Here is a 10,480-nt window from a genome sequence, read left to right as displayed (position 1 = left end):
AACTAGGGAGTCTGTGCCCCCTGTCCAGGATGTAAAACATGTAACTAGGGAGTCTGTGCCCCCTGTCAGGATGTAAAACATGTAACTAGGGAGTCTGTGCCCCCTGTCAGGATGTAAAACATGTAACTAGGGAGTCTGTGCCCCCTGTCCGGGATGTAAAACATGTAACTAGGGAGTCTGTGCCCCCTGTCAGGATGTAAAACATGTAACTAGGGAGTCTGTGCCCCCTGTCAGGATGTAAAACATGTAACTAGGGAGTCTGTGCCCCCTGTTAGGATGTAAAACATGTAACTAGGGAGTCTGTGCCCCCTGTCCAGGATGTAAAACATGTAACTAGGGAGTCTGTGCCCCCTGTCCAGGATGTAAAACATGTAACTAGGGAGTCTGTGCCCCCTGTCAGGATGTAAAACATGTAACTAGGGAGTCTGTGCCCCCTGTCCAGGATGTAAAACATGTAACTAGGGAGTCTGTGCCCCCTGTCAGGATGTAAAACATGTAACTAGGGAGTCTGTGCCCCCTGTCAGGATGTAAAACATGTAACTAGGGAGTCTGTGCCCCCTGTCAGGATGTAAAACATGTAACTAGGGAGTCTGTGCCCCCTGTCCAGGATGTAAAAACATGTAACTAGGGAGTCTGTGCCCCCTGTCCAGGATGTAAAACATGTAACTAGGCAGTCTGTGCCCCCTGTCCAGGATGTAAAACATGTAACTAGGGAGTCTGTGCCCCCTGTCCAGGATGTAAAACATGTAACTAGGGAGTCTGTGCCCCCTGTCCAGGATGTAAAACATGTAACTAGGGAGTCTGTGCCCCCTGTCCAGGATGTAAAACATGTAACTAGGAGTCTGTGCCCCTGTCAGGATGTAAAACATGTAACTAGGGAGTCTGTGCCCCCTGTCCGGATGTAAAACATGTAACTAGGGAGTCTGTGCCCCCTGTCCAGGATGTAAAACATGTAACTAGGGAGTCTGTGCCCCCTGTCAGGATGTAAAACATGTAACTAGGGAGTCTGTGCCCCCTGTCAGGATGTAAAACATGTAACTAGGGAGTCTGTGCCCCCTGTCCAGGATGTAAATAACATGTAACTAGGGAGTCTGTGCCCCTGTCCAGGATGTAAAACATGTAACTAGGGAGTCTGTGCCCCCTGTCAGGATGTAAAACATGTAACTAGGGAGTCTGTGCCCCCTGTCAGGATGCAAAACATGTAACTAGAGAGTCTGTGCCCCCTGTCCAGGATGTAAAACATGTAACTAGGAGTCTGTGCCCCCTGTCAGGATGTAAAACATGTAACTAGGGAGTCTGTGCCCCCTGTCCGGATGTAAAACATGTAACTAGGGAGTCTGTGCCCCTGTCCAGGATGTAAAACATGTAACTAGGGAGTCTGTGCCCCCTGTCCAGGATGTAAAACATGTAACTAGAGAGTCTGTGCCCCCTGTCCGGGATGTAAAACATGTAACTAGGGAGTCTGTGCCCCCTGTCCAGGATGTAAAACATGTAACTAGGGAGTCTGTGCCCCCTGTCCAGATGTAAAACATGTAACTAGGGAGTCTGTGCCCCCTGTCCAGGATGTAAAACATGTAACTAGGGAGTCTGTGCCCCCTGTCCAGGATGTAAAACATGTAACTAGAGAGTCTGTGCCCCCTGTCCAGGATGTAAAACATGTAACTAGGGAGTCTGTGCCCCCTGTCCAGGATGTAAAACATGTAACTAGGGAGTCTGTGCCCCCTGTCCGGATGTAAAACATGTAACTAGGGAGTCTGTGCCCCCTGTCAGGATGTAAAACATGTAACTAGGGAGTCTGTGCCCCCTGTCCAGGATGTAAAACATGTAACTAGGGAGTCTGTGCCCCCTGTCCAGGATGTAAAACATGTAACTAGGGAGTCTGTGCCCCCTGTCAGGATGTAAAACATGTAACTAGGGAGTCTGTGCCCCCTGTCAGGATGTAAAACATGTAACTATGGAGTCTGTGCCCCCTGTCCGGGATGTAAAACATGTAACTAGCGAGTCTGTGCCCCCTGTCCAGGATGTAAAACATGTAACTAGGGAGTCTGTGCCCCCTGTCAGGATGTAAAACATGTAACTAGGGAGTCTGTGCCCCCTGTCAGGATGTAAAACATGTAACTAGGGAGTCTGTGCCCCCTGTCAGGATGTAAAACATGTAACTAGGGAGTCTGTGCCCCCTGTCCAGGATGTAAAAACATGTAACTAGGGAGTCTGTGCCCCCTGTCCAGGATGTAAAACATGTAACTAGGGAGTCTGTGCCCCCTGTCAGGATGTAAAACATGTAACTAGGGAGTCTGTGCCCCCTGTCAGGATGTAAAACATGTAACTAGGGAGTCTGTGCCCCCTGTCCGGGATGTAAAACATGTAACTAGGGAGTCTGTGCCCCCTGTCAGGATGTAAAACATGTAACTAGGGAGTCTGTGCCCTCTGTGCCCCCTGTCAGGATGTAAAACATGTAACTAGGGAGTCTGTGCCCCCTGTTAGGATGTAAAACATGTAACTAGGGAGTCTGTGCCCCCTGTCCAGGATGTAAAACATGTAACTAGGGAGTCTGTGCCCCCTGTCCAGGATGTAAAACATGTAACTAGGGAGTCTGTGCCCCCTGTCAGGATGTAAAACATGTAACTAGGGAGTCTGTGCCCCCTGTCCAGGATGTAAAACATGTAACTAGGGAGTCTGTGCCCCCTGTCAGGATGTAAAACATGTAACTAGGGAGTCTGTGCCCCCTGTCCAGGATGTAAAACATGTAACTAGGGAGTCTGTGCCCCCTGTCCAGGATGTAAAACATGTAACTAGGGAGTCTGTACCCCCTGTCCAGGATGTAAAACATGTAACTAGGGAGTCTGTGCCCCCTGTCAGGATGTAAAACATGTAACTAGGGAGTCTGTGCCCCCTGTCAGGATGTAAAACATGTAACTAGGGAGCCTGTGCCCCCTGTCCGGGATGTAAAACATGTAACTAGGGAGTCTGTGTCCCCTGTCCAGGATGTAAAACATGTAACTAGGGAGTCTGTGCCCCCTGTCAGGATGTAAAACATGTAACTAGGGAGTCTGTGCCCCGTGTCAGGATGTAAAACATGTAACTAGGGAGTCTGTGCCCCCTGTCCAGGATGTAAAAAACATGTAACTAGGGAGTCTGTGCCCCCTGTCCAGGATGTAAAACATGTAACTAGGCAGTCTGTGCCCCCTGTCCAGGATGTAAAACATGTAACTAGGGAGTCTGTGCCCCCTGTCCAGGATGTAAAACATGTAACTAGGGAGTCTGTACCCCCTGTCCAGGATGTAAAACATGTAACTAGGGAGTCTGTGCCCCCTGTCAGGATGTAAAACATGTAACTAGGGAGCCTGTGCCCCCTGTCCGGGATGTAAAACATGTAACTAGGGAGTCTGTGTCCCCTGTCCAGGATGTAAAACATGTAACTAGGGAGTCTGTGCCCCCTGTCAGGATGTAAAACATGTAACTAGGGAGTCTGTGCCCCCTGTCAGGATGTAAAACATGTAACTAGGGAGTCTGTGCCCCCTGTCCAGGATGTAAAAAACATGTAACTAGGGAGTCTGTGCCCCCTGTCCAGGATGTAAAACATGTAACTAGGCAGTCTGTGCCCCCTGTCCAGGATGTAAAACATGTAACTAGGGAGTCTGTGCCCCCTGTCCAGGATGTAAAACATGTAACTAGGGAGTCTGTGCCCCCTGTCCAGGATGTAAAACATGTAACTAGGGAGTCTGTGCCCCCTGTCCAGGATGTAAAACATGTAACTAGGGAGTCTGTGCCCCCTGTCAGGATGTAAAACATGTAACTAGGGAGTCTGTGCCCCCTGTCAGGATGTAAAACATGTAACTAGGGAGTCTGTGCCCCCTGTCCGGGATGTAAAACATGTAACTAGGGAGTCTGTGCCCCCTGTCCAGGATGTAAAACATGTAACTAGGGAGTCTGTGCCCCCTGTCAGGATGTAAAACATGTAACTAGGGAGTCTGTGCCCCCTGTCAGGATGTAAAACATGTAATTAGGGAGTCTGTGCCCCCTGTCCAGGATGTAAATAACATGTAACTAGGGAGTCTGTGCCCCCTGTCCAGGATGTAAAACATGTAACTAGGGAGTCTGTGCCCCCTGTCAGGATGTAAAACATGTAACTAGGGAGTCTGTGCCCCCTGTCAGGATGCAAAACATGTAACTAGAGAGTCTGTGCCCCCTGTCCAGGATGTAAAACATGTAACTAGGGAGTCTGTGCCCCCTGTCAGGATGTAAAACATGTAACTAGGGAGTCTGTGCCCCCTGTCCAGGATGTAAAACATGTAACTAGGGAGTCTGTGCCCCCTGTCCGGGATGTAAAACATGTAACTAGGGAGTCTGTGCCCCCTGTCCAGGATGTAAAACATGTAACTAGAGAGTCTGTGCCCCCTGTCCGGGATGTAAAACATGTAACTAGGGAGTCTGTGCCCCCTGTCCAGGATGTAAAACATGTAACTAGGGAGTCTGTGCCCCCTGTCCGGATGTAAAACATGTAACTAGGGAGTCTGTGCCCCCTGTCCAGGATGTAAAACATGTAACTAGGGAGTCTGTGCCCCCTGTCCAGGATGTAAAACATGTAACTAGAGAGTCTGTGCCCCCTGTCCAGGATGTAAAACATGTAACTAGGGAGTCTGTGCCCCCTGTCCAGGATGTAAAACATGTAACTAGGGAGTCTGTGCCCCCTGTCCGGATGTAAAACATGTAACTAGGGAGTCTGTGCCCCCTGTCAGGATGTAAAACATGTAACTAGGGAGTCTGTGCCCCCTGTCCAGGATGTAAAACATGTAACTAGGGAGTCTGTGCCCCCTGTCCAGGATGTAAAACATGTAACTAGGGAGTCTGTGCCCCCTGTCAGGATGTAAAACATGTAACTAGGGAGTCTGTGCCCCCTGTCAGGATGTAAAACATGTAACTAGGGAGTCTGTGCCCCCTGTCCGGGATGTAAAACATGTAACTAGGGAGTCTGTGCCCCCTGTCAGGATGTAAAACATGTAACTAGGGAGTCTGTGCCCCCTGTCAGGATGTAAAACATGTAACTAGGGAGTCTGTGCCCCCTGTTAGGATGTAAAACATGTAACTAGGGAGTCTGTGCCCCCTGTCCAGGATGTAAAACATGTAACTAGGGAGTCTGTGCCCCCTGTCCAGGATGTAAAACATGTAACTAGGGAGTCTGTGCCCCCTGTCAGGATGTAAAACATGTAACTAGGGAGTCTGTGCCCCCTGTCCAGGATGTAAAACATGTAACTAGGGAGTCTGTGCCCCCTGTCAGGATGTAAAACATGTAACTAGGGAGTCTGTGCCCCCTGTCAGGATGTAAAACATGTAACTAGGGAGTCTGTGCCCCCTGTCAGGATGTAAAACATGTAACTAGGGAGTCTGTGCCCCCTGTCCAGGATGTAAAAAACATGTAACTAGGGAGTCTGTGCCCCCTGTCCAGGATGTAAAACATGTAACTAGGCAGTCTGTGCCCCCTGTCCAGGATGTAAAACATGTAACTAGGGAGTCTGTGCCCCCTGTCCAGGATGTAAAACATGTAACTAGGGAGTCTGTGCCCCCTGTCCAGGATGTAAAACATGTAACTAGGGAGTCTGTGCCCCCTGTCCAGGATGTAAAACATGTAACTAGGGAGTCTGTGCCCCCTGTCAGGATGTAAAACATGTAACTAGGGAGTCTGTGCCCCCTGTCCGGGATGTAAAACATGTAACTAGGGAGTCTGTGCCCCCTGTCCAGGATGTAAAACATGTAACTAGGGAGTCTGTGCCCCCTGTCAGGATGTAAAACATGTAACTAGGGAGTCTGTGCCCCCTGTCAGGATGTAAAACATGTAACTAGGGAGTCTGTGCCCCCTGTCCAGGATGTAAATAACATGTAACTAGGGAGTCTGTGCCCCCTGTCCAGGATGTAAAACATGTAACTAGGGAGTCTGTGCCCCCTGTCAGGATGTAAAACATGTAACTAGGGAGTCTGTGCCCCCTGTCAGGATGCAAAACATGTAACTAGAGAGTCTGTGCCCCCTGTCCAGGATGTAAAACATGTAACTAGGGAGTCTGTGCCCCCTGTCAGGATGTAAAACATGTAACTAGGGAGTCTGTGCCCCCTGTCCGGGATGTAAAACATGTAACTAGGGAGTCTGTGCCCCCTGTCCAGGATGTAAAACATGTAACTAGGGAGTCTGTGCCCCCTGTCCAGGATGTAAAACATGTAACTAGAGAGTCTGTGCCCCCTGTCCGGGATGTAAAACATGTAACTAGGGAGTCTGTGCCCCCTGTCCAGGATGTAAAACATGTAACTAGGGAGTCTGTGCCCCCTGTCCGGATGTAAAACATGTAACTAGGGAGTCTGTGCCCCCTGTCCAGGATGTAAAACATGTAACTAGGGAGTCTGTGCCCCCTGTCCAGGATGTAAAACATGTAACTAGAGAGTCTGTGCCCCCTGTCCAGGATGTAAAACATGTAACTAGGGAGTCTGTGCCCCCTGTCCAGGATGTAAAACATGTAACTAGGGAGTCTGTGCCCCCTGTCCGGATGTAAAACATGTAACTAGGGAGTCTGTGCCCCCTGTCAGGATGTAAAACATGTAACTAGGGAGTCTGTGCCCCCTGTCCAGGATGTAAAACATGTAACTAGGGAGTCTGTGCCCCCTGTCCAGGATGTAAAACATGTAACTAGGGAGTCTGTGCCCCCTGTCAGGATGTAAAACATGTAACTAGGGAGTCTGTGCCCCCTGTCAGGATGTAAAACATGTAACTATGGAGTCTGTGCCCCCTGTCCGGGATGTAAAACATGTAACTAGCGAGTCTGTGCCCCCTGTCCAGGATGTAAAACATGTAACTAGGGAGTCTGTGCCCCCTGTCAGGATGTAAAACATGTAACTAGGGAGTCTGTGCCCCCTGTCAGGATGTAAAACATGTAACTAGGGAGTCTGTGCCCCCTGTCAGGATGTAAAACATGTAACTAGGGAGTCTGTGCCCCCTGTCCAGGATGTAAAAAACATGTAACTAGGGAGTCTGTGCCCCCTGTCCAGGATGTAAAACATGTAACTAGGGAGTCTGTGCCCCCTGTCCAGGATGTAAAACATGTAACTAGGGAGTCTGTGCCCCCTGTCAGGATGTAAAACATGTAACTAGGGAGTCTGTGCCCCCTGTCCGGGATGTAAAACATGTAACTAGGGAGTCTGTGCCCCCTGTCAGGATGTAAAACATGTAACTAGGGAGTCTGTGCCCCCTGTCAGGATGTAAAACATGTAACTAGGGAGTCTGTGCCCCCTGTTAGGATGTAAAACATGTAACTAGGGAGTCTGTGCCCCCTGTCCACGATGTAAAACATGTAACTAGGGAGTCTGTGCCCCCTGTCCAGGATGTAAAACATGTAACTAGGGAGTCTGTGCCCCCTGTCAGGATGTAAAACATGTAACTAGGGAGTCTGTGCCCCCTGTCCAGGATGTAAAACATGTAACTAGGGAGTCTGTGCCCCCTGTCCGGGATGTAAAACATGTAACTAGGGAGTCTGTGCCCCCTGTCCGGGATGTAAAACATGTAACTAGGGAGTCTGTGCCACCTATCAGGATGTAAAACATGTAACTAGGGAGTCTGTGCCCCCTGTCAGGATGTAAAACATGTAACTAGGGAGTCTGTGCACCCTGTCCGGGATGTAAAACATGTAACTAGGGAGTCTGTGCCCCCTGTCCGGGATGTAAAACATGTAACTAGGGAATCTGTGCCCCCTGTCCAGGATGTAAAACATGTAACTAGGGAGTCTGTGCCCCCTGTCCAGGATGTAAAACATGTAACTAGGGAGTCTGTGCCCCCTGTCCAGGATGTAAAACATGTAACTAGGGAGTCTGTGCCCCCTGTCCAGGATGTAAAACATGTAACTAGGGAGTCTGTGCCCCCTGTCCAGGATGTAAAACATGTAACTAGGGAGTCTGTGCCCCCTGTCAGGATGTAAAACATGTAACTAGGGAGTCTGTGCCCCCTGTCCAGGATGTAAAACATGTAACTAGGGAGTCTGTGCCCCCTGTCCGGGATGTAAAACATGTAACTAGGGAGTCTGTGCCCCCTGTCCGGATGTAAAACATGTAACTAGGGAGTCTGTGCCCCCTGTCCAGGATGTAAAACATGTAACTAGGGAGTCTGTGCCCCCTGTCCAGGATGTAAAACATGTAACTAGGGAGTCTGTGCCCCCTGTCAGGATGTAAAACATGTAACTAGGGAGTCTGTGCCCCCTGTCCAGGATGTAAAACATGTAACTAGGGAGTCTGTGCCCCCTGTCCGGGATGTAAAACATGTAACTAGGGAGTCTGTGCCCCCTGTCCGGGATGTAAAACATGTAACTAGGGAGTCTGTGCCACCTGTCCGGGATGTAAAACATGTAACTAGGGAGTCTGTGCCCCCTGTCCAGGATGTAAAACATGTAACTAGGGAGTCTGTGCCCCCTGTCCGGATGTAAAACATGTAACTAGGGAGTCTGTGCCCCCTGTCCAGGATGTAAAACATGTAACTAGGGAGTCTGTACCCCCTGTCCAGGATGTAAAATATGTAACTAGGGAGTCTGTGCCCCCTGTCCAGGATGTAAAACATGTAACTAGGGAGTCTGTGCCCCCTGTCCAGGATGTAAAACATGTAACTAGGGAGTCTGTGCCCCCTGTCCAGGATGTAAAACATGTAACTAGGGAGTCTGTGCCCCCTGTCCAGGATGTAAAACATGTAACTAGGGAGTCTGTGCCCCCTGTCAGGATGTAAAACATGTAACTAGGGAGTCTGTGCCCCCTGTCAGGATGTAAAACATGTAACTAGGGAGTCTGTGCCCCCTGTCCAGGATGTAAAACATGTAACTAGGGAGTCTGTGCCCCCTGTCAGGATGTAAAACATGTAACTAGGGAGTCTGTGCCCCCTGTCAGGATGTAAAACATGTAACTAGGGAGTCTGTGCCCCCTGTCAGGATGTAAAACATGTAACTAGGGAGTCTGTGCCCCCTGTCAGGATGTAAAACATGTAACTAGGGAGTCTGTGCCCCCTGTCCAGGATGTAAAACATGTAACTAGGGAGTCTGTGCCCCCTGTCAGGATGTAAAACATGTAACTAGGGAGTCTGTGCCCCCTGTCAGGATGTAAAACATGTAACTAGAGAGTCTGTGCCCCCTGTCCAGGATGTAAAACATGTAACTAGGGGTCTGTGCCCCCCCCCCTGTCCAGGATGTAAAACATGTAACTAGGGAGTCTGTGCCCCCTGTCCAGGATGTAAAACATGTAACTAGAGAGTCTGTGCCCCCTGTCCAGGATGTAAAACATGTAACTAGGGAGTCTGTGCCCCCTGTCCAGGATGTAAAACATGTAACTAGGGAGTCTGTGCCCCCTGTCCGGATGTAAAACATGTAACTAGGGAGTCTGTGCCCCCTGTCAGGATGTAAAACATGTAACTAGGGAGTCTGTGCCCCCTGTCCAGGATGTAAAACATGTAACTAGGGAGTCTGTGCCCCCTGTCCAGGATGTAAAACATGTAACTAGGGAGTCTGTGCCCCCTGTCAGGATGTAAAACATGTAACTAGGGAGTCTGTGCCCCCTGTCAGGATGTAAAACATGTAACTATGGAGTCTGTGCCCCCTGTCCGGGATGTAAAACATGTAACTAGCGAGTCTGTGCCCCCTGTCCAGGATGTAAAACATGTAACTAGGGAGTCTGTGCCCCCTGTCAGGATGTAAAACATGTAACTAGGGAGTCTGTGCCCCCTGTCAGGATGTAAAACATGTAACTAGGGAGTCTGTGCCCCCTGTCAGGATGTAAAACATGTAACTAGGGAGTCTGTGCCCCCTGTCCAGGATGTAAAAAACATGTAACTAGGGAGTCTGTGCCCCCTGTCCAGGATGTAAAACATGTAACTAGGGAGTCTGTGCCCCCTGTCCAGGATGTAAAACATGTAACTAGGGAGTCTGTGCCCCCTGTCCAGGATGTAAAACATGTAACTAGGGAGTCTGTGCCCCCTGTCCAGGATGTAAAACATGTAACTAGAGAGTCTGTGCCCCCTGTCCAGGATGTAAAACATGTAACTAGGGAGTCTGTGCCCCCTGTCCAGGATGTAAAACATGTAACTAGGGAGTCTGTGCCACCTGTCAGGATGTAAAACATGTAACTAGGGAGTCTGTGCCCCCTGTAAGGATGTAAAACATGTAACTAGGGAGTCTGTGCCCCCTGTCAGGATGTAAAACATGTAACTAGGGAGTCTGTGCCCCCTGTCCAGGATGTAAAAACATGTAACTAGGGAGTCTGTGCCCCCTGTCCAGGATGTAAAACATGTAACTAGGGAGTCTGTGCCCCCTGTCCAGGATGTAAAACATGTAACTAGGGAGTCTGTGCCCCCTGTCCAGGATGTAAAACATGTAACTAGGGAGTCTGTGCCCCCTGTCCAGGATGTAAAACATGTAACTAGGGAGTCTGTGCCCCCTGTCCGGGATGTAAAACATGTAACTAGGGAGTC

This window comes from Notolepis coatsorum (genome assembly GCF_963971535.1).
Source record: "Notolepis coatsorum genome assembly, chromosome: 6".
In the NCBI taxonomy this organism is placed as follows: domain Eukaryota; kingdom Metazoa; phylum Chordata; class Actinopteri; order Aulopiformes; family Paralepididae; genus Notolepis; species Notolepis coatsorum.
The sequence above is the reverse complement of the archived record's forward strand: the minus strand, read 5'-3'. Positions refer to the sequence as shown.